General features: G+C 30.4%; 1 protein-coding gene and 1 pseudogene across 9 annotated transcripts in view; one reads left to right on the forward strand and one right to left on the reverse strand.

Annotated features, from left to right (window-relative positions):
• The window catches only part of Sulf1 (Extracellular sulfatase Sulf1), a 171,657-nt gene that overhangs the window by 66,014 nt on the left and 86,061 nt on the right, over positions 1-19,582 (forward strand). The window lies entirely within an intron of this gene.
• Positions 17,494-17,592, reverse strand: LOC143194530 (uncharacterized; annotated as a pseudogene).

Raw genomic sequence — 19,582 nt, forward strand, 5'->3', positions numbered from 1 at the left:
CCTGATGCCTTAACCACTGCAACTACCAAGACCGCTTTATCTATATAACTATTAGAAATTTGTGTACTGCAAACAGTTTTAGGACCTTAAGAACTTTAATGTATTATATGACAATAATAATTATTATATCTCTTCTAAGCACCCTCCTGACGGCGGCCTTGCTACCATAAACCTCATAGATTCGAATCTCGTTTAATGATCATAGAATTTTAATGAAGGATAGCCAATTACTAAAATCCTTCATTTGATCCGAAAGATTGACATGAGGCATTCAAGTTTTCACTAAGAAATACAGTTGTAAAATGATAATATTGTATACTATTAGTAGTATTTTTGATCCAAAAGAAAAAATAACTCGAAGAAAATAACTTTTACATCCTATTTGATGCGGGATTGAGGAGCCAAATTTTATTCATAATGATAATACAAGGCACAAAATCATTTTTTTCTTTTTTAAATTCAAACCTAAATTTGTTTATCAACACACATCACACAGATTGAAATGTTTTTAAAGTTTCCGAAAGCTTAATTTATTTATAAGGTTTTGATTATATTCTTATGAATGGAAAATTAGTTGGGGTCTTCCATGATTTTTTAAAACTCAGTTAATATATATCTTAATCAGTTATATATGTGACATTTTGAACGATAACCTATTGCAACTTTATTGAACCAAGAGCGTTTTATAGAAACCCCAACAAATAGTAGTCAGATGGGGTATAGTTGAGACTTTACGATGTCTTGGCATCAATTTGAACGGTGCACATGGTTATGAAGCTTCAACGAGCTTAGACTACAATATCTTCCTCATTATTATCACTTTTCATCGCCCATAAACATTCATTTAAGAAATGGGTCGATTTTGTTTCGTTTCGGCAGTTATTAGCTCATGAAGTTTCCAAGCATCGAGCTTAGTTTGGTATATAGTCTTATATAAAAGGTTGATGTTTAATACTATAGGGATTTTGCGAAATTACAATGCCGCATTACGCAGCCTCCTTCGGTATGTTTAAGAATACTATATAGAATATAATATATAATACGAATCGACATTTTCACACCACATATTTCTCCTTTCGGAAACAAAAACGCAAAATATGATGGAAACAACCTGCTGAATTATCTATTTTCAACAACTTTTGTCTGAGTAGATAATTGAAGTTACCTTTCAAACACACTATAGTATGGTTTCATTTAATTTATATTACTAGATATCAACCATCTGTTATGAAAATACTTAATTAGTTTTTTCTTAACATTATATTAAACTATTCTCTCATTAACTTAATAAGAATATCGAAATACTGACATGATTTCTGATTATTTTTCATTTCAAAAGTATTCGTTGACAAAAATTGGTAAAATATATATTAATCAAAATATATTCCATTATTTTCTATAAATTTTTGTCATCTTCTATTAATTTATAATCAATTGTACTAAGCGTATCTAATGAAGATATTATAAAAAAATATTTCTTCTTCTAACATGGGGATACCGTGTCAAAAGAACTGTGTCAATTTGCTAGCCGTACAATTAACGATCCATTTCGCACTTCTTCAGCATTACGACATCGTATGCCAGCCACGCCATGGTGCATCGATCTGAATAAGTTGTATCAGAAGACGCTATATCTAACGAGTGAGTACGGCAGAACTTCCCATTCAACCTACAACAGTGTATCCTTCACAAGTCCTGCAACACGTGGCCGAGTGCTGTCATGTAAGAGAACGAACTTACGTCAGTTAATCGCTACTATAAGTCTTATTTGAAACAATTTGTTCGGTTGACATCTATAAACATTTGCATTAAAAGTTCTATTCAATTTTAGCAACTCGTAATACATTAAACCTTGCTGATTTAATTTTCAATAAATACATTTTGTAGCAATTTCACCTCCTTTAGGATCTTTCCCATCACATTTAAACACTTAGGAACAGTTGATTTCGTTTTTTGTTTGATAAGTTCTACAATGAGTGTCAGTGACATCAAAATTACAAATCCAAAAACGAGAATTAAGATATGATGGAGCAGTACCAGCATAAGTTTCTAAATGTCTTTGATATGCTTCGATAGCAGATTTCCTAAAATCAAATAATAAAATTAATTAATTGCGAAAATACAATGAGTGTTCGATGATGAGCTTATGTATACACTGAATAAATCAATAATACTAATTGGAAAATTGTTACTTTATATAGATGTAAAATATCATCAATATCATTAGATTTTAATAGTTTAATAGTTAGATTGTTGGACAATTTCAGTGATTTATTCGTTTTTGAACTTCGCATTTTCAACAATAAATATCGCTGATCAAAATGCATGCAAGCACCGAATAATTATAAAAAAATTGCATATTCAATTTCAGTTTTTTAGTTATTGTTGTTTTATTAGCATCAGCAACTTCTAATTATATATTGTTGTAATCAGGTGATGTATATAATTTATATATAACATACCTACGCATATTATAGCAATTATTGCACTAAAATTATAGCAAATAAAGACGCATTTTTGAATACGCCTAAACGCCTAGATTTTAGTATAAACATAATTTACTGTCTAGACAATGCACCTACCGACAAAGGACGTGGTAATTTTAAAATCAACTATGTTTAGGAAGTTTGAAACAACAAACATTTGTTACTCTTTATTGCTTGTTTGGATTATCTTGTGAAACGACAAGCTTTAAGGGGTAACAAACTAAATACCCTTGTACCACAATAATTCCTTTTAAGTGAGATTTATCCAGCAATTAGAATTATTTGTAGGGAGGTTATTTTATCGTATAAACGTCGAATGTTTTATGGCACTTATTAACACTGAATGTCTAGAATATCTACGTACGGTCTGATAACAACTTACGATAAACATCATGCGTCATGGTCCCGTAAGATGTATACATCTTTAAACAAGATAAATAGAGATATTTTCAAATAATATAAATTTATTTTATCAGTTTTTCCTAGATTCCCTTGGAGATCAATACAAGTATGTAGAACAATAATAATTTTTTGAATTTTTATTTCGTTTAAAAATTAATAATTTTATAAGCAATCATAAATAAATTAATACTGAAATTTAAAAGATAATAATAATAATATCCTTTTTATTACTTTCTGATATGTTCACGGCACTGATAAATTATTAATACTTGCTAATTTTCATTACAAACTTTGGAGGAGATTTTTATTTGTAATTAGCAATTAGCTCCATGGAGCTAATGGAGCATTCAGTCGAAATACATTGCATGAATTTTTAGTTTAATTTAAATCTCGGCATAGGTATAATTTATTCCTTTTTAATATTTTAAGTAAGATTTATCTGGTTGAAGTTATCTTTAGCATAAAGGATATAAGACTTTCCATTTTTACAATAAAATATAAAAATAACGATTCCATAACCAAAAAGTCCACTTCATTCCATCTATTCCATACAGTATGAATTAGTTTTCATCTAACAAGAACACTTGTTTTTTCCATTCATAACTTGCAATTTATGTACTATATCGCAAATATCAACTGAGTTGTTCTATTATTTATTACATGAAAAGTTTCGTTACCAGTCGTATGGTACATATTAGATATATGAATCTATTTTGATCTACGATATATATTAGTGAAAATACGAAGTATCAATCTGAAAAAAACTGTTAAACAACCTAAAATAATAGTTTTTCATTTAGTTATATTGAATTATTCATTTATATAGAGAGTTTATATTAATCATAAAATACTCACACTTGCATATTCCACATTCATTAAATTCTTGTTTGATTTAAACAAATCTGTTACCGAAGCATCAAACAATTTTAAAATCTTGACATAACAGTGACAAACAAAAGTTTGAAGTACCAAAAACCAAAACAGATTGGACGAACACTAGCTCAGATTACCAAAAAACTTTCAAACCGCTTAGCAGTTCTTTCTTCTAGCAGTTTCCAGACGTTTAGATGCAATGGAAAGATCCAAAAGTAGGGAAATATTGTTTGCTGACAAAAAATATTTTCTGTAGCGTATTGTGACTGGCGGTAAAATACAAATTTTCTACGACAATTCCAATCGCAAAAAGTCACAGATTAGTCCGGAAGAGCCATCCATATTGAATATTCATGGCCATAAAATCATGCTGTCTATATGGTGGGATCAGTATCAGTTACTGGAGATGTGTCAACTGAAAAAATTGAATGACGCATCCTTATCATCGTTAACTGGGACAAATCCGAACTGTTTCAACATCGCAGTTTTATTGTTTTCCAGACAGAAAGGAAGTGTTCTTTGGCTTATTGTGACGGGCAATAGATCTACGATGTGGTAAATCAAGAAACACAACAACGTCGACACCAAAGCAAACTATTCATGGCCAAAATATAATGCTGTGTTGCTAAAACCGAGTGAAAGTGTTACTCTAGATATTTACCATCTCCATTTAGGAAAATTTAACGACGTATTGCTGCAACAAAGACTATCAATATCAAGTAACAGACGTAAAGTCATCCTCTAGCATGACTACGATCATCCACATATTACAAGAATTATGAAAATACATTCTGAGGGTTGATTGGAAAGTTCTACCTTACCAAGTGTACTCAACAGACTTAGTGACTTTTTATTGCCTTTTGTTTAAATCGATGCTACAATGGCTACATACAGTTATTTTCGTAATGCTATAATAAGTGCGAAATGGATTGATAAGTAGATCACTGCTAAATCAATATCAATAATTCATTTTAATTTGCAAATATTATTCTTATTTAAATTTAGTTACTTGGCGAGTCCAGTTTGCCGTACTACTGAATTAAACTTATTTATAACATTTGTAATAACAGATAAATTTACTATATTCTATTTGTGAAAATAATCAAGTTTATAATTTATTATAGTTTATAGTTTATAATATATATTATAAGTAATTATTATTGTCGTTATTTTAGAACTGCCTGGCTCTTATTTTAGGGTAGTAAGGCATCATTCTTTGTTTATTTTAAAATGTGATTTGATTTGAACATTTGTAATAACATATAAATTTACTATATTCTATTTGTGAAAATAATCAAGTTTATAATTTATTTTAGTTTATAATTTATAATATATATTATAAATAATTATTATTATCGTTATTTTAGAACTGCCTGGCTCTTATTTTAGGGTAGTAAGGCATCATCCTTTGTTTATTTTAAAATGTGATTTAATTTGAATTAAAATAAAATTATTTTAATTAGTTAAAATAGCATTATTTAATAAACTTAAATTAAAGAGTGTAATAAAATTAGACCAAATGACCACGTGCAAAATGTATTTCAGTTGATTTTTAATGATTGTTTAATTACATTGGCAATTGTTTATGTGTGCGATTTATGCATCAATGTGGCTATTAAATTTCAGCAGAATTAAATATTACGTGTCGAATGGCACGTTTCATTTCAATCGACTGCAGAATATTTTCGAAACTGGCTTTAACATAGTAGATGTTCTTTTAATATTCCATCAGTGTAGCTACTATATTCATTGAAATAATATTAAAAAATATTGCATCATAAATTTACTACAATGACACGGCGTTTCAAAAAATTGATATATAAAAAAGACAATTTTATTTCGAAAATATTTAAATTCGATATACGCATATAATATATTCAATATAGAAAAGGGTAGTAGTTCCATATATCCACAAACCTTATAAAGAGAGCTTTATATTAAATTAATAAATATAGATATGTACACAATTTCTAAAAGTAATGGGAATAGAGATAAGGCGTATTAACTTTTAAAACTACTCAACTGGTTAATTGGTTACTTAATGTGGGTTCCGTCTCATGGTCATCGGCTATCGATTTAGATTGAATATAAAGAACCAAAACATACATAACAATACAATTGAATAGCCATACCAAGGCTTGTAATTTACCGCTTGAAGAGGATATAATAATTTTGTAGGAAAGAATATTATCTTCTTCACATCAAATCGTAATATATGTTTCATTCGATTTCATTAAACATTTATCAAAATATCGTTATATCATCCAAATTTTTTTTTAATGTCAACCTTTCTTACCTATTAATAATTGACTCACTAGCCAAGCAAATGAATATTTGATAAATAACAAATCAGGTTGGACATTGACTATAGTTTAGGGTAAATGATATGGAGGTAAAACGAAATGAAACAGTGGTGTTTACATTATGTGACCGTTATTTATTGAAGTAATATAAAAATGTGGAATATACAAAATAGATAAAACGGATGGCAGAGGTGTTCCCTGGTGACGAGGCTTGGGCAGTCGATGGTGGCACGTCTAAACCAAACGATGGTCGGTTACTGAATGATCGGAATACCCTACAATAACATCCCAGATAAACGTCTCGGGGTTGACAGCTATTCGTTATCGTGTTCTAGTTGTCGCTACTGGCACTAGGCCGTTACAAAAGAGTTTTAAATATTTGAATATGCTAAATCAAAACGGTTGTGGTTGGTACGGTTGCGATCTGGTACGGCTGTTAATGTCTTTCGGTCCTACAGATACCGTTGCTTCATCGTCGCTTTGGCACTTAAATGTAGTCTATCGATGACGTTGAAAATAATCTATTTTTCGGACAGGGCTCCCGTAATCGACACTGAGGGAGGTGCGCTTGTTCGACGACATGGTAGCTTATTTTCTTCGACGACGAGACGTTGGCAATTCTGATACCTCGGCGAAGACATGACGTGTCTACGGTGACTGCAATCGGTACCTAGCTTCTGGAGTCACATACGTTACGGTAATTGAGAAAAAACAAATAACGACGGTATCCGACCGAAGCTGCCCAAAACCTTTCAAATCAAAATGTCTGCCAATATGACGGAGAGCGAAGGAAGACATTATGATTTAAACATAGCGCCGAAAGAGATTGTGAAAAAATAAAATTTGGACAAAATTTTTTAAAAAAATTAAATGGAAATAATGAAATGAAATTTAAGGTTAATTGTTCCAGCACTAAAATAAAATTTAATGAGGAACAAATGTTTGAATGAATGTAATGTTGAAGGAACAGAAGTAAAATCGAAAAAGAATCGTGTTAAAAATATTGAAAATGATGAAAAAAATATATAACGGCCACACAAAATGCACCATGTTGCACGTACCCTCCATTCACGAGTCCAAACCCAATTTTGAAAGATCACATCGGTGTCACCACTTTAGGGTAAATTTTATATGGCTCGGTGAATGGAGGTAAAGCGAAATGAAACATTGGTGTTTACATTATGTGACCGTTATTTATTGGCAATATAAAAAATGTATAAAATACAAAATAGGTAAAACGGATGACAGCGGCGTTACCTAGTGATGAGGCTTGGGCAGTCGATGGTGGCACGTCTAAACCAAACGATGTTGGTTCCGAATGATCGAAATACCCTACAATAACATCCCAGATAAACGTCTCGGGGTTTCCAGCTATTCGTTATCGTGTTCTAGTTGTCGCTGCAGGCACCCCGCCCGTGTTCAACATCTGGGATTATATTTCTGGGTACTTTGTTGACCGTTATTCCACGATGTAAAATTCGACATGCCTCAAGGCCGCTACAATAATAATTTCAAAAACAATTAAAGTTGAATGATATATAAATAAAATCTACTTCGAATAAAATTTTATAAGAATACAAGACTCAATGTGATAACAATCCGCTCTTGTTGTTTATCAAATCTTTATGAAAATTATATAGACCCACGTCTAATAATATCGCACCTAAAAATCAATAAACAGAATAAGGTGTTGTATGTGGAAAGAAACTAGTGATAATTTCATCGACTCCCAATTTATTGAATTACTTATCGATCAACATACATTCTCTCTCTAATTCTATTTCTGTTTAAGATACACAAAGTGATATCAAAACTAATGGACTGTTCCCCATCAAAGGTGCAGAAGTAATGTTTCTTTGTTGACTCTTCTACTGTTCCACTCTGTAATATTCTTCACTATAATTAATAGAGAACAGTTTAAAAGCATGGATTAAACGAGTCAAGGCGGTTAAGTCACAATCTTAAAAAATAATCTAGTCTTTTGTAGACTTATTATAATTAAAATAGTATATATTGCATAAAAAAATATTATACTTGAAATTTCAAAAAGTGTATTCTGTTTAGTATAGCGTCTAATTTTGGTCAGTATAATTCAATATACACAAATATTTGAAAAGGACAAATTGTTATCAAAAACTTCAAAATTATAGCCTACAAATAAAATCAAATATATGACATAATCAATTTGCTGCTTTAATAGGTTTGTAAGTGTTGTCATCAGTGATTTGTAAAATTGCTATTATTAGATTCATTATGGAAACTTTCTATGTATAAACTTTTATCAACAGCTGTTCAAAATTGACTTTTTTTTATAATTTTTTTCCAATAGACAATCGAATGGCATGCAATAATAATATTATTTTTAGGAAGTATAACACCATTAGAAATTAACTAGCGGTTATTAGAAGTATATAAAAAATATTCATCTTTAATTAGAATAGTAGATAGAAAGGCTACTTAATTTAAACTCATTTATCTCCTGAAGAATACTCGAAAGGTACATATTTTTAGTTTTGAAGGTTTGGATTTCAGAAAGCACTAACATTTACTAGATTCTATTCAAGCTCACATTTTTAATTTAAATTATTACATCAATTAAGTACTGAACGACTTTATATCTAAAACGAAGATATAAACACCTCCAAGAAAATGAAATATCAAGTGGTAAAAATAGAAAATCAAATAATTATTACAACAGTTAGACAAGTTGTATGTAAATAATGGGTTGGAGAAAAATAATTTCGACGTTTCTACATTATTCAAAGCGAACTTTAATTAAGATATATTTCAAAAGCTAATCCTTTGCTAAAACCCTATTTATTTCTGTAAATTCGAAACTGAACCAAATAATTTTCAGTACCTTTTGAAGTCAGCTTCAAGTCAGATATATTATTAAAATATTATGATATTATGATATATTAAAATACTTTTGCAGAGACTGGAACAAATGGTAGTCTGGCAAGGCATAATCCGGGCGCTATAGCAAGTGCATCAAAACTTCTCTTACAACATACAATATCAAACCCCAATTCCAATTTTTGCCAAGTCAAAAACTTGAAAAAACTAACGATTGGAAATAGTAATTACTATTTTCAGTCAAATGCACGGTTTGACTATTTTTTTCAATTGGTGATGTCAGACGAAGATGTACGAACCCTTTCCTGTATAAAGTATGAAAGAAGAAAGGACGGAGATAATTGCTTGGAGCAGTTCATTTTATGTGCTTATTTTTTCCAACAGTACTATAAGCGAGACGGAGATGAACACATTCCTTCACGTACTAACTTTAAAAAAGAAAAGGAAAAAAATAATTGCTGAATATTATTATCATCAGTATGCAATTAATAATTACGTTTTAAACGAAGTAGAATTACTTTTAATTTTAATTATTGGACTATTACATTAACAATCTTGAAAAATATCGTTCCAAAATGCTGCTATATTAACATAAAATATATTGTTATTTACAAGCAAACTACCAAAAAAATCATAAATCTATATATATTATATATAAATCTATGTAAGCATAAATTAGGTACATTTCTGTCAAGGTCACGGCTGGGACGACAGAGCCAGAACGTTAAAAATCATTTGAATGAAACTAGTAGAACCAAAAACAATTACTAATAGTACACGACTGAAACAGTCGATAGTAAATAGTAACAAGATCAGTCGGACCGAATATAGCGACTGAAACAGTCATTGGTAAAAAAACAGTAACTAAAAGTACACGACTGAAACAGTCGGTAGTAAATAGTAACAAAAGTACTATTACCGAATAATATTATACAAAATAAAATCACTTTCAAAAATTATTTATTATTGTTTGTTTCCCGTAGTTTAAACTACGCAGCTGGCTTAGAATTGCAGTGACCAAAACCGAGGGACTTTCCTCCTAGTGTTACAATTGTCGCATAAGTCTCCAGACTGACATATAGACAATACCACTGTCAACAAACCATATGATTTCTGCATATTACCGTCATTCCAACTATTAGTTTACAAATTACAATGGTTTTTGATAAGAAAAAGAATTTCGCGCATTAATTAAACAACGTTTTCCGATAAGAATTGAATCCTAAAAACTGTTGAATCTCCTACAGTGTCTTAATAAGCATAATGGTGTGAAATTAGTCATATTATAGTATGCTGAATTAAAATATATCGCACAAACACCGAAAGTGCTGAACTGTCTCTAAATCGTAAAGTAAAGTTGCCTTCAATAGCTGACATCTTGGCAATTTTGCACAAACATTTTAGAATAATATAAAAAATACAAAACAAATATCGTAGTTGTTTGTCAATCTTAATTTTAATAAAAACATATTTATTATTTCGTGGTATTATATTTTTTTAATAACTGGACTATAAAAAATGACAATCAATAATTAGTATGCTAATGAGAAAGCTATTAACATAAACGATAAAATGAATGATACGAAACATATACACCAATTAAAAACAGTAAATAGCTATATTTCAACTCTTGTTACCATCACCGACCGAACAGAAAAAGTACAAATGCGAAGAGACATACCTGATATACGTAGAAAATCAATTAATTTTAATTACCGAGCCACCGACAGACTTAATGTCAAGATGCATAATTATCATGCGTTAGACCTGAGAAATATTATATGTTGATTTAGAAGTTTTAAAATATTACTACCAGGCTAATCTGATGTTATCGCTTCATCAGTCGTGTTGTCATGCCATATACAGAAGTGGTTTACAATAACAGACAGTGGATAAGATGAAACATTACTTAATTTATTTAAGTGAAACATGCTTCCGCAAAAAAGCTTGAAATATAAAATTTGCGATAATAGCTTAGACCATCAAATATTTGTATAATATATAAAGGTGGTTTTATTATAGATTAATTTTAATAATATTTGGTTGAGTTCAGGCCACCTTGTGTCCAAAAAAAAAAAAACGATATATTTTGGCAAAAACTAAGTATCGACTGGTAACCATATTTCTTTTCTCACCACATTTCTCTCTCTGGAAATTTTCTAATTCAGTGTTGAAAATGTTTCCTTTTTTGAGACGACCCCTTTGCTGATTCAGGAATTCAATTTTTTATTTTTGTGAAAGAAGTAACGTGGTGACTTACCAAATCATGCTGCAACCCTTGAAATTATATCCCATTTGAGCATTTCTAAATAATATTTTAAGACTTTTGCAACATTGCCATAAGCGTTATTCTGTATAAAAGAAACTTAGTCGTATATTTGCCCATATTATCCATCACAGTAGACAATACAATTTTGTTATTAACAGATCACGCATGAGCTCGAACTTGTATTCAAATTTTGTGTTATATTTAAGGTAACGATTAGCCTATAATTTTTATATTCCAATTATCGTATAATATCAGTTCTTGGCATGTATTCAACGCTAAAATCGCCGTTCTTAATATAGTTTTCTTTTTGAGTAAAAAAAACAGGGCTTTTATATAAAATTCAAAATTATTTGCGAAGATAATGCTGGACTTTTTGGAAAACCTAATGTAGATAAAAATTATGAAGTATGTTTACAAAAAAATTAAACCTTTCTAAATCATCATCATCTTTCATAGTAATACTCGGCCAGACATTGCAAGAATACACTGTTCAGCTAGAATGTTCTGACTCGGCTCTGTTCTCGGAACTACCGATTCTTACTGAAATCTTCATATTTTCAATAAAGTAATTTTGCAACAAGGCAACACTTTTCTACATTTTGAAACTGCCTTAAAGGTCTACTTAAAAGCTGTTCCATGAAGACACCTAATTCTTCTTCTATATTAACCAAACATGATAACTTTCAGTGATAACATTTTCATTCTTCCTCTTTTATATTTTATATATCTTTAACTTGTTATAGTAAAAGTTCGTATTATATATAGCCCGTCCAAACAAATAGCCAATACACCTCACCAAGATATCACCAAAAAAAACAAGTCGCAAAGTTGCCGCATCAAATTTAATTTTTGGTTTACAAGGTTTTCCGGCTTATAACCTCTAATTATTATCAGTAAGGTTTTTAAGAATTTTGCAGACATTTGGCAACATGGCTCATTAGCACCAACCCAAATCGGTTTTTATAAACTGATTTGGTTACATATTCCAACGCATCAGACAGCATTTTATATATATTTAACTAGGATAAAATAAGGAAAAAGTCCACTCCAAGTTTAAAACGAATTTTACATATTTACAAACTATAATTGGTAATTGTTTGGTTTAAGCATAAATCATATCGAGTAGCTGTTGTTACGATGCATGGCACGATGAAAACACATATTGTATGTACTCACATATGATTATATGACTTAACATATATATTATATATTATAACACCCATTTTCAACAGGTATTTATTATTCCAGTTAATTTTATTCCAACAACTAACTTATCACATTAGGAAAGTTTGATTATCGGGATATCTGATGACAGGTGTTTACGTCTATTGTTAGTTGCCTCATTAAATAACTTTCTAGTACATGACACTGTATTCCAATACCTTGTGAAGCACAAGCTAACATAACTAAACTCAGCTAGGGTATGCTTAAACAAATCCAAAGATGCAGATTGCAATGGCTTGAACACGTCTTTCCAATGAAAGGTGGACGAATTCCTCACAGACTTCTGTGGCGGAATGAATCTTTGATGGAAGACGCAGAGGGCAGCTTTAATTAATACATTAATCGAGACCATAGAGAGCGATCTGCACATGGAGACTGAAAATTGTCGATACTGGCTGGATTTGGTAAAGAATCTCTCCCCAAACGTCTTCTACGGATTGATAATTATAACGATGAAACTTCTTATATTTAGTAATTCTATAAGCTAATGATAGATGTGATTCTTTTCTATACCTTAACACATTAAACCACTAAAATTTAAGTCTTCTAGTAATTTAATAAAACATACTTAATAGGTATGTTAGTAAACTAACGATAAAAGCAATGTTGTCAGAAAATAACTTGTTTAAATATCCCTTATGAATAACATTAGTGTCACGTTTAATCTTTGACATTTAACTTTTAATGATATAATTACGCATTGCTTATAAGACAACATAATACAATAATATACATACAAATATTTTACATCTGATTGGTTCTGAAAGTATGTTGAGACTGTGGTATAATCATGTATGCAAACTCTGTTAATGGTGACGAATGATAAATTTTCATCTATACTAAGATACATGGCATTAATAATTATGTAACTAATTAATTATTTTCCTATCGTTATTCTTATTCAGTTACAATATGTTCGCTTATGAGAAATGGCATGATGATATAATATTAGTTAATTGTATGTATTTTGTAAACAGCTCTTAAACAACGTAACCTAACTGTTAAATTCAATGATTTTATATTATTAAATGATTTATTATTATGTTTAGAAACTTATGATGTCTTCAAGCGCTCTGCTGTGTGTGCATATAGTGGGATCAGCAAAGTACTTATGTACAAGGTATTGCATTACAAGTTGCTAAAACGAATGCAACTATAGATGACTACTGAATCTCTGCCGCACCCAGAGTACTCACCAGGCCTAGCACTTTCTGATGCAGCCTAGGTTGGCTGGCAGACGATTGCTGAAGAAATACGAAAATATGGCGATCATTAATATTCGACACGATATCGCCATGTTGCAAGGAAGATGGGAAAAGTTGTAGGAGATGAAAAATATTTTTCTAGAAAAAACTAACGGGGAATCCACAATAAATAGACACGGCAGTCTGAACCTGCATAGGGCTCTCGATCCCCAAAACGGTTTCTCGGTTTTCGGGTACCGTAAATCACTCCAGGGCAATACCGGGCTGATGTCCTAATTGGACGTTGGAATGGGAAGTTCTTAGTGATATGTATGCTGACATGAGTTCCTCTCATAACAGTCTATTTTGTATAAATAGGAAGTCTTTCTTCTAAGAGAAGATTCCTGCCTATGCATTTCCCCCCCTTAGGAACACACAGAAAAAGCGAACCAAACCGCACGAACTTTTATAGTGTATAAGTATATTATTAACTATACCTTAAGTAGTTTAATTTTATTTTAATTTGAGAAATACATACTGATGTATTGCTTATCTTTCTATTAATGCAAGTACAATAGAACAGTAGTAATAAATTAATTTGTAAATTAAGATTATCCTTCATTCCGATCATACCTAATGTAAGATGTAATTATCAAAAAAGAATACATGCAAGCACCTAATATTTAAATACTAGTTGTCCAATTAATATACGATAATAGCTAATATAATAACCTGAAACATGTTATTCTTCCATTCTACGTGTATTATATTTATATTTGAGATCATTCATAAATATTTGGAACGTATCACATCATCGGGTAATCCTTCTAATTTTTCATTACTAAACTGTGATTTAGTTGGTGATTAAATTATGGTGACTGCATTTCAAGGGTATTTTTTTCATGTTAAAATTGTAAATTCTACGAAAAATAATTTATTGTTATATATTCTTTTCTCAAATAAAATATGCAGAAATTGACTCTTAATAATAACAAATATTAAATTCCAACAACCATTATTCTTTCAACACTCATGCTACTTATCGTATGAGTTTATGTACTGTATGTAATTTATTTCTATTAGTAACACATTAAAACAGCCCAAACAGATAAATTAATTATTCTACAACCATGTTCCACAATATGAGATAAGACATTACGGTATATCAGCGCCATAAAATCAATTCACATAAACACCAATTGAACACCATTAGCATCGACAGAACTAATAACACATTAAGGCTAAAATATCTCATGATTTACTTTAGAGGTAGCGATGTGGGTTCCTTGCAGCCTTGTATTATGTTTATGACCTTAGTTAATTGTTTAGCCTTATTGATATATCTGATTAAATGTGTAAAAATATATTTATATAGAAAAATAATCAACAAAAAATTAAGATAAAACAAATACATCCTTATATATATTTCTTGCATTTAACGAACAATATATTTCCCAGCATTTTTCGTTTATTATTTTTACAGATTTGTAGTTTTAATCAAATTTTGGGATATAATTAGGTACGTTTCCTTTAGAAAAGTATAAAGCAAAAAAATAAGTACAATTTAAGTGCATCAACAATGAATGAAAAATATGATTAGAATGACATAGTCAACATGGATTGTTCAACAAATCGTCATGTAATCATCTCTACCAAATGTATTGGCGCAAATCCAAGTTATCATTAGATAACAAGACATTATTCTATAAATCTATACTCAAGCCTATTTGGTCATATGGAATCCAACTACGGGGAACCGCTAGCAAATATAATATATCATACAAAGGTTCCAAAATAAAGTGTTGTGTGCCGTTGTCGATGCTTCGTACTATGCTTCACATGAAGTAATACAACGCGATATTCATCTAGAACCAATAACAAATGTAATTCAAAGTGTTTGTGTGAAAGTATATTGAAAAAAGCGTCATTGTATCAGCTAAATATGCGAAGTGACAGTGAAGTGCGTAGACTCAAACGTCTAACTCCATCCGATCTGATTATTGTACATATATAAACTTTAGAATAAGATTTAAAATAAGACTAATTAATTAAAATAATACTTTATACGGGAGATCAATTAATGAAATGATTTTCTACATTTAAACATAACAAATACTTAGATTGTGGAACTACTAAGAGTAATAATTATAAAAAAATATGTAATCATCCAGTAACAATGCTATTAACAACACATCATTGTGTCATTGTCAACATAGACAGGAAAATCCTTTAACCTTTCAAATATTCTCAAGACATAAGCACTTTACAATAACTATATTTAGGTTTATTTTTTGAAATCTCTGGTTTTTAATAAAATCGAATGAAGTCACTTCTTTATATTTCTGATTATTTGAAACTGTGATTATTCATATGCATTTGCACATATAGTGATTACTTTTTGCTTTTAAAATAGTTTTCATCTTATTCAATCACTTCTACGTTTAAGCCAAAACTCTGTCCATAGAGTGTCAATCTGGGCAAATTTGATTTAGAAATTCGGAAAAACTATTTAATACTCGTTTATCCATTATTTTGAATATAAGAAAAGTTATTTCACCAAAGTTGCTGTAACTTTTTTAACTTCTTTTGTGTCGTTTTCAAGATGGGGCTATTAGGTTAGGGCGTGATGTCATCTATTTGTGTATGTTTTTAAACATATTTTATTGTATTATGTTTTATTGCCATAACAAATATATTATTTAGAGATGTATAAGTAAGCTATGATTATTATATGATTAAGCATATAAAATAAGGGACATTATCTATAGCTAATTAAAAACATTAAAATTAGATACATAGAGTAAGTGCAGATGAGATAAATCACAAGAAATGAGTATAAACCGTAAAAGGGCAAGTGGATTAAGATTAATTATTTATTAAGTAAAGTAAGTTTTAAAATGTGAATAAATCTACTAAATGAGTTGATCAATTTCCAATATCCCAGCATAAGTCGATTAAGAGTGATCTGGCAAAGTCTGTATTTGGAGAGGATAATAGAAAGAAATCATGTTTTCTTGGCCACAATTTATCTTGCAACAGGTTTCAACTCAGCTGGAGCATATCATTCAATTTAGATTCAGCATAACATAACATATTGGTATGACTCAAACTGTTACCAGATAATGAATATTACATAAGTATGATGAAAGTCATAGGATGCAGATCAGCCATTCACCAAGATCTCCTTATAATTGAATGGCTTTTAATAGGGCGGGAATGAGGAGTTTCAAAACAACTAAGAAGCGAAAATTCTGGTGTATTTGGAGAGGCCGAATGTTAAAGAAGTTGAGACACACAAAACGAGACAGAAAAATACGAGCCGAAATTCCGTTTATTGTACTCTAGATGAGAGGTGTTTATAAAAAAGGATAGGAAAAAGGTGGAGTAGAAATATATGCCGATGATGAGGGAATGGATAAATGGGTGATGCGAAGAATTAAGTTGCCTATAAGAAAGGATATAATTATTGTGGCGGCCTTAAAAGAAATTCTAGCGCATCTTTGGGTAAGAGGTTTACCAGCGACAAGACATTGAAGAGTGGACCGGTAATAGATACCCAAGTAATTCAAAGGAGTAGAGGGAACGAATGTTTAAATAACTGGAGGTCTTATACAGGAAACACCAAACCAAACACCATCAAATTTGGGTCTGATTATAAAGTTATATAGATGTAGGATTATATTTTGGTGTAGTCAGTAGAATTTATGAGAAACGTATTTTGGTATATATTAATATTTGTTGGTTTGCTTTTTTAAGTTGATTATCTGTTGTCTCAGTGAGAGGTGTTGGTGACTCGCAGGAATTTGGTATGACTACGGGAAGGGATGAGCTGGATATCAATAGAAAGTGGGTAAAGTCTAGGGTAGTTAAATCTTCTACGGAAGTAGAATTCTCATGGAAATGTGGAATGGTTCATTATCTTACATGTTATCCTTGCGCAGAGGTAAAGCTAATCTTCGCTGTATCGTTCCAATTTTGGTTATAAACCAATTATTTCTTTCACTGAAAAGTGTTAAGTTACACTAGCATACACAAGTGTGCAAGTAGTGAATTATTATCGATACACACTATGTAAATAAAATACAAATATAAATAGAATTATTAAATAAAAATCGTATTCCGTTTCACAATTATTGCAAAATTTTAAGCTTCTGATTTCATTTTCTGATACCACCCAACTAGTTCACCAACAGTAAATAAATATAGACGGCATAATCTACGAGACAATCAATCCATTTCAGCAACAGGTAACTTGATAGCACCAATGTCATGTTATTTTGTAATTATTCGCTATAATGATCATAAATGACGAGCTTGTCTTCGTTCACTCGTTTTCCCCAAGATATGTTCGATTAATCTGATATTAATAATCTGTCGGAATAATTATGAAAGTTCTCTAAAGTGATATTATAATAAACGACTCTTAATTTATATATCGAGGAGCTTACCAGAAGTTAATTCGATGCATAATTTAAATGTATAAATTAGCTTTAATCAATAGTAGATAACGGGAATGGAATTCTTTAATAACAAGATGACATAATAATATTTTATCTCAATACATTAATAGCAGAACGATAATATTTAAATCAATGTATTTTTTTACTTTACTCTCTCCAAGAAGAATTTCTAAGTTTAAATATAATGCTGTCGGTTAGTTAGCTTAGTAGTCAAAACGACGCGACTGTCATCCTACTGATGCGATTGTCACTGGTTTGAACCTCTCTACGACATGAGTTTTTAATTTATATCATTTTATTAATAGACAAGAGTTTAAAATTCTATAACGGACACCACCTCACCAAGTTGAGTAAAAAATGTTTTTGGAATAGTCAGTGGAATTCGTTAAAATCATTAAAAAAATTATTTATTCTTAATTAATTTAAAAATTGAGTATTTTACGCTGCGCACTGGTAAACGCAACCCCTACCGCCAGCCAGATGGACCGGGTGCTGACCGAGAGGGTGAAAGACATGATATATCAAAAGATCAGCTTACCTGAAATTATCTCTCAAAAACGTTACTAGCTCTTAGACTAACCGGAAAACGTAAATCGTATCCCACGTTGAACAGTAGGTAGCAATACTTCACAAAAACTGTAGTTTTGCAAAAAGGGGACTCTGAAATATAATATACAATCAATGAATACAATTCGCATCATTTATATTGACGAATATATATCCGAGAATAGGGACTAATTAATTGTATTAATACTGTATTATTCATTTAAGTGTAGTTGTTTATATATTATCTCATTTGCCCAAAATGCAGAAATAGGAATTATATAAATAATATTAAATATGTGTTTTAAAAAATTGGGAAATACATACCGATGTCTTAATCCCGTACTCGCCTTGTTTGTGTATTAATATAAATACAACAGAACAGTAGTAATAAATTATTTGTAATTTAAGATTGTACTGAGCAATCCAAACAATTAAAAGTCTATTGTAAGATGCATTTATTTTTTTTTATAAAAACCTCCAACATGCAAAAATTGGGTTAAACGCTACAAAGATAATAACTTCGATGGCACATTGAAAATGTGGAATTATGAGACCTTGAATTTTGCTTTATGGTTTATGGATACTTATGTCAAGTTTCAACTAAGTTTAAAAATAAGTCATCCACTTAGTTCAAAGTCCTTGTTCTGAATTTGCTGCAGAGTGCTACAGCTGATACATTTGAGTCAATCATTGAAAACCCAAACAAAGCGACTGTTTGACGGCATTATGCAATGCACCTTATAAAACGAGTGAATACATACTTAACTCTTAAAAGTTTGTCATATTGCTCCGTCCAGTTATCATTTGTTCAAAGGGATGTCATATGATCTGATAAACAGTCTTTTCCATTTTTCCTGAATAAGAATTAAAGACATTTAAATAATCGTAAATAATATAACATTTTCATATTACAATATTATATTTTTATGTTATTCTATTCACTGTAAAAACTATTAGGTGCTTGCTTCTGCTCCGATAA

This window comes from Rhynchophorus ferrugineus, unplaced genomic scaffold (assembly GCF_030347505.1).
Source record: "Rhynchophorus ferrugineus isolate W39M unplaced genomic scaffold, kcgeb_rfMv2 rfM3, whole genome shotgun sequence".
Taxonomy (NCBI): domain Eukaryota; kingdom Metazoa; phylum Arthropoda; class Insecta; order Coleoptera; family Curculionidae; genus Rhynchophorus; species Rhynchophorus ferrugineus.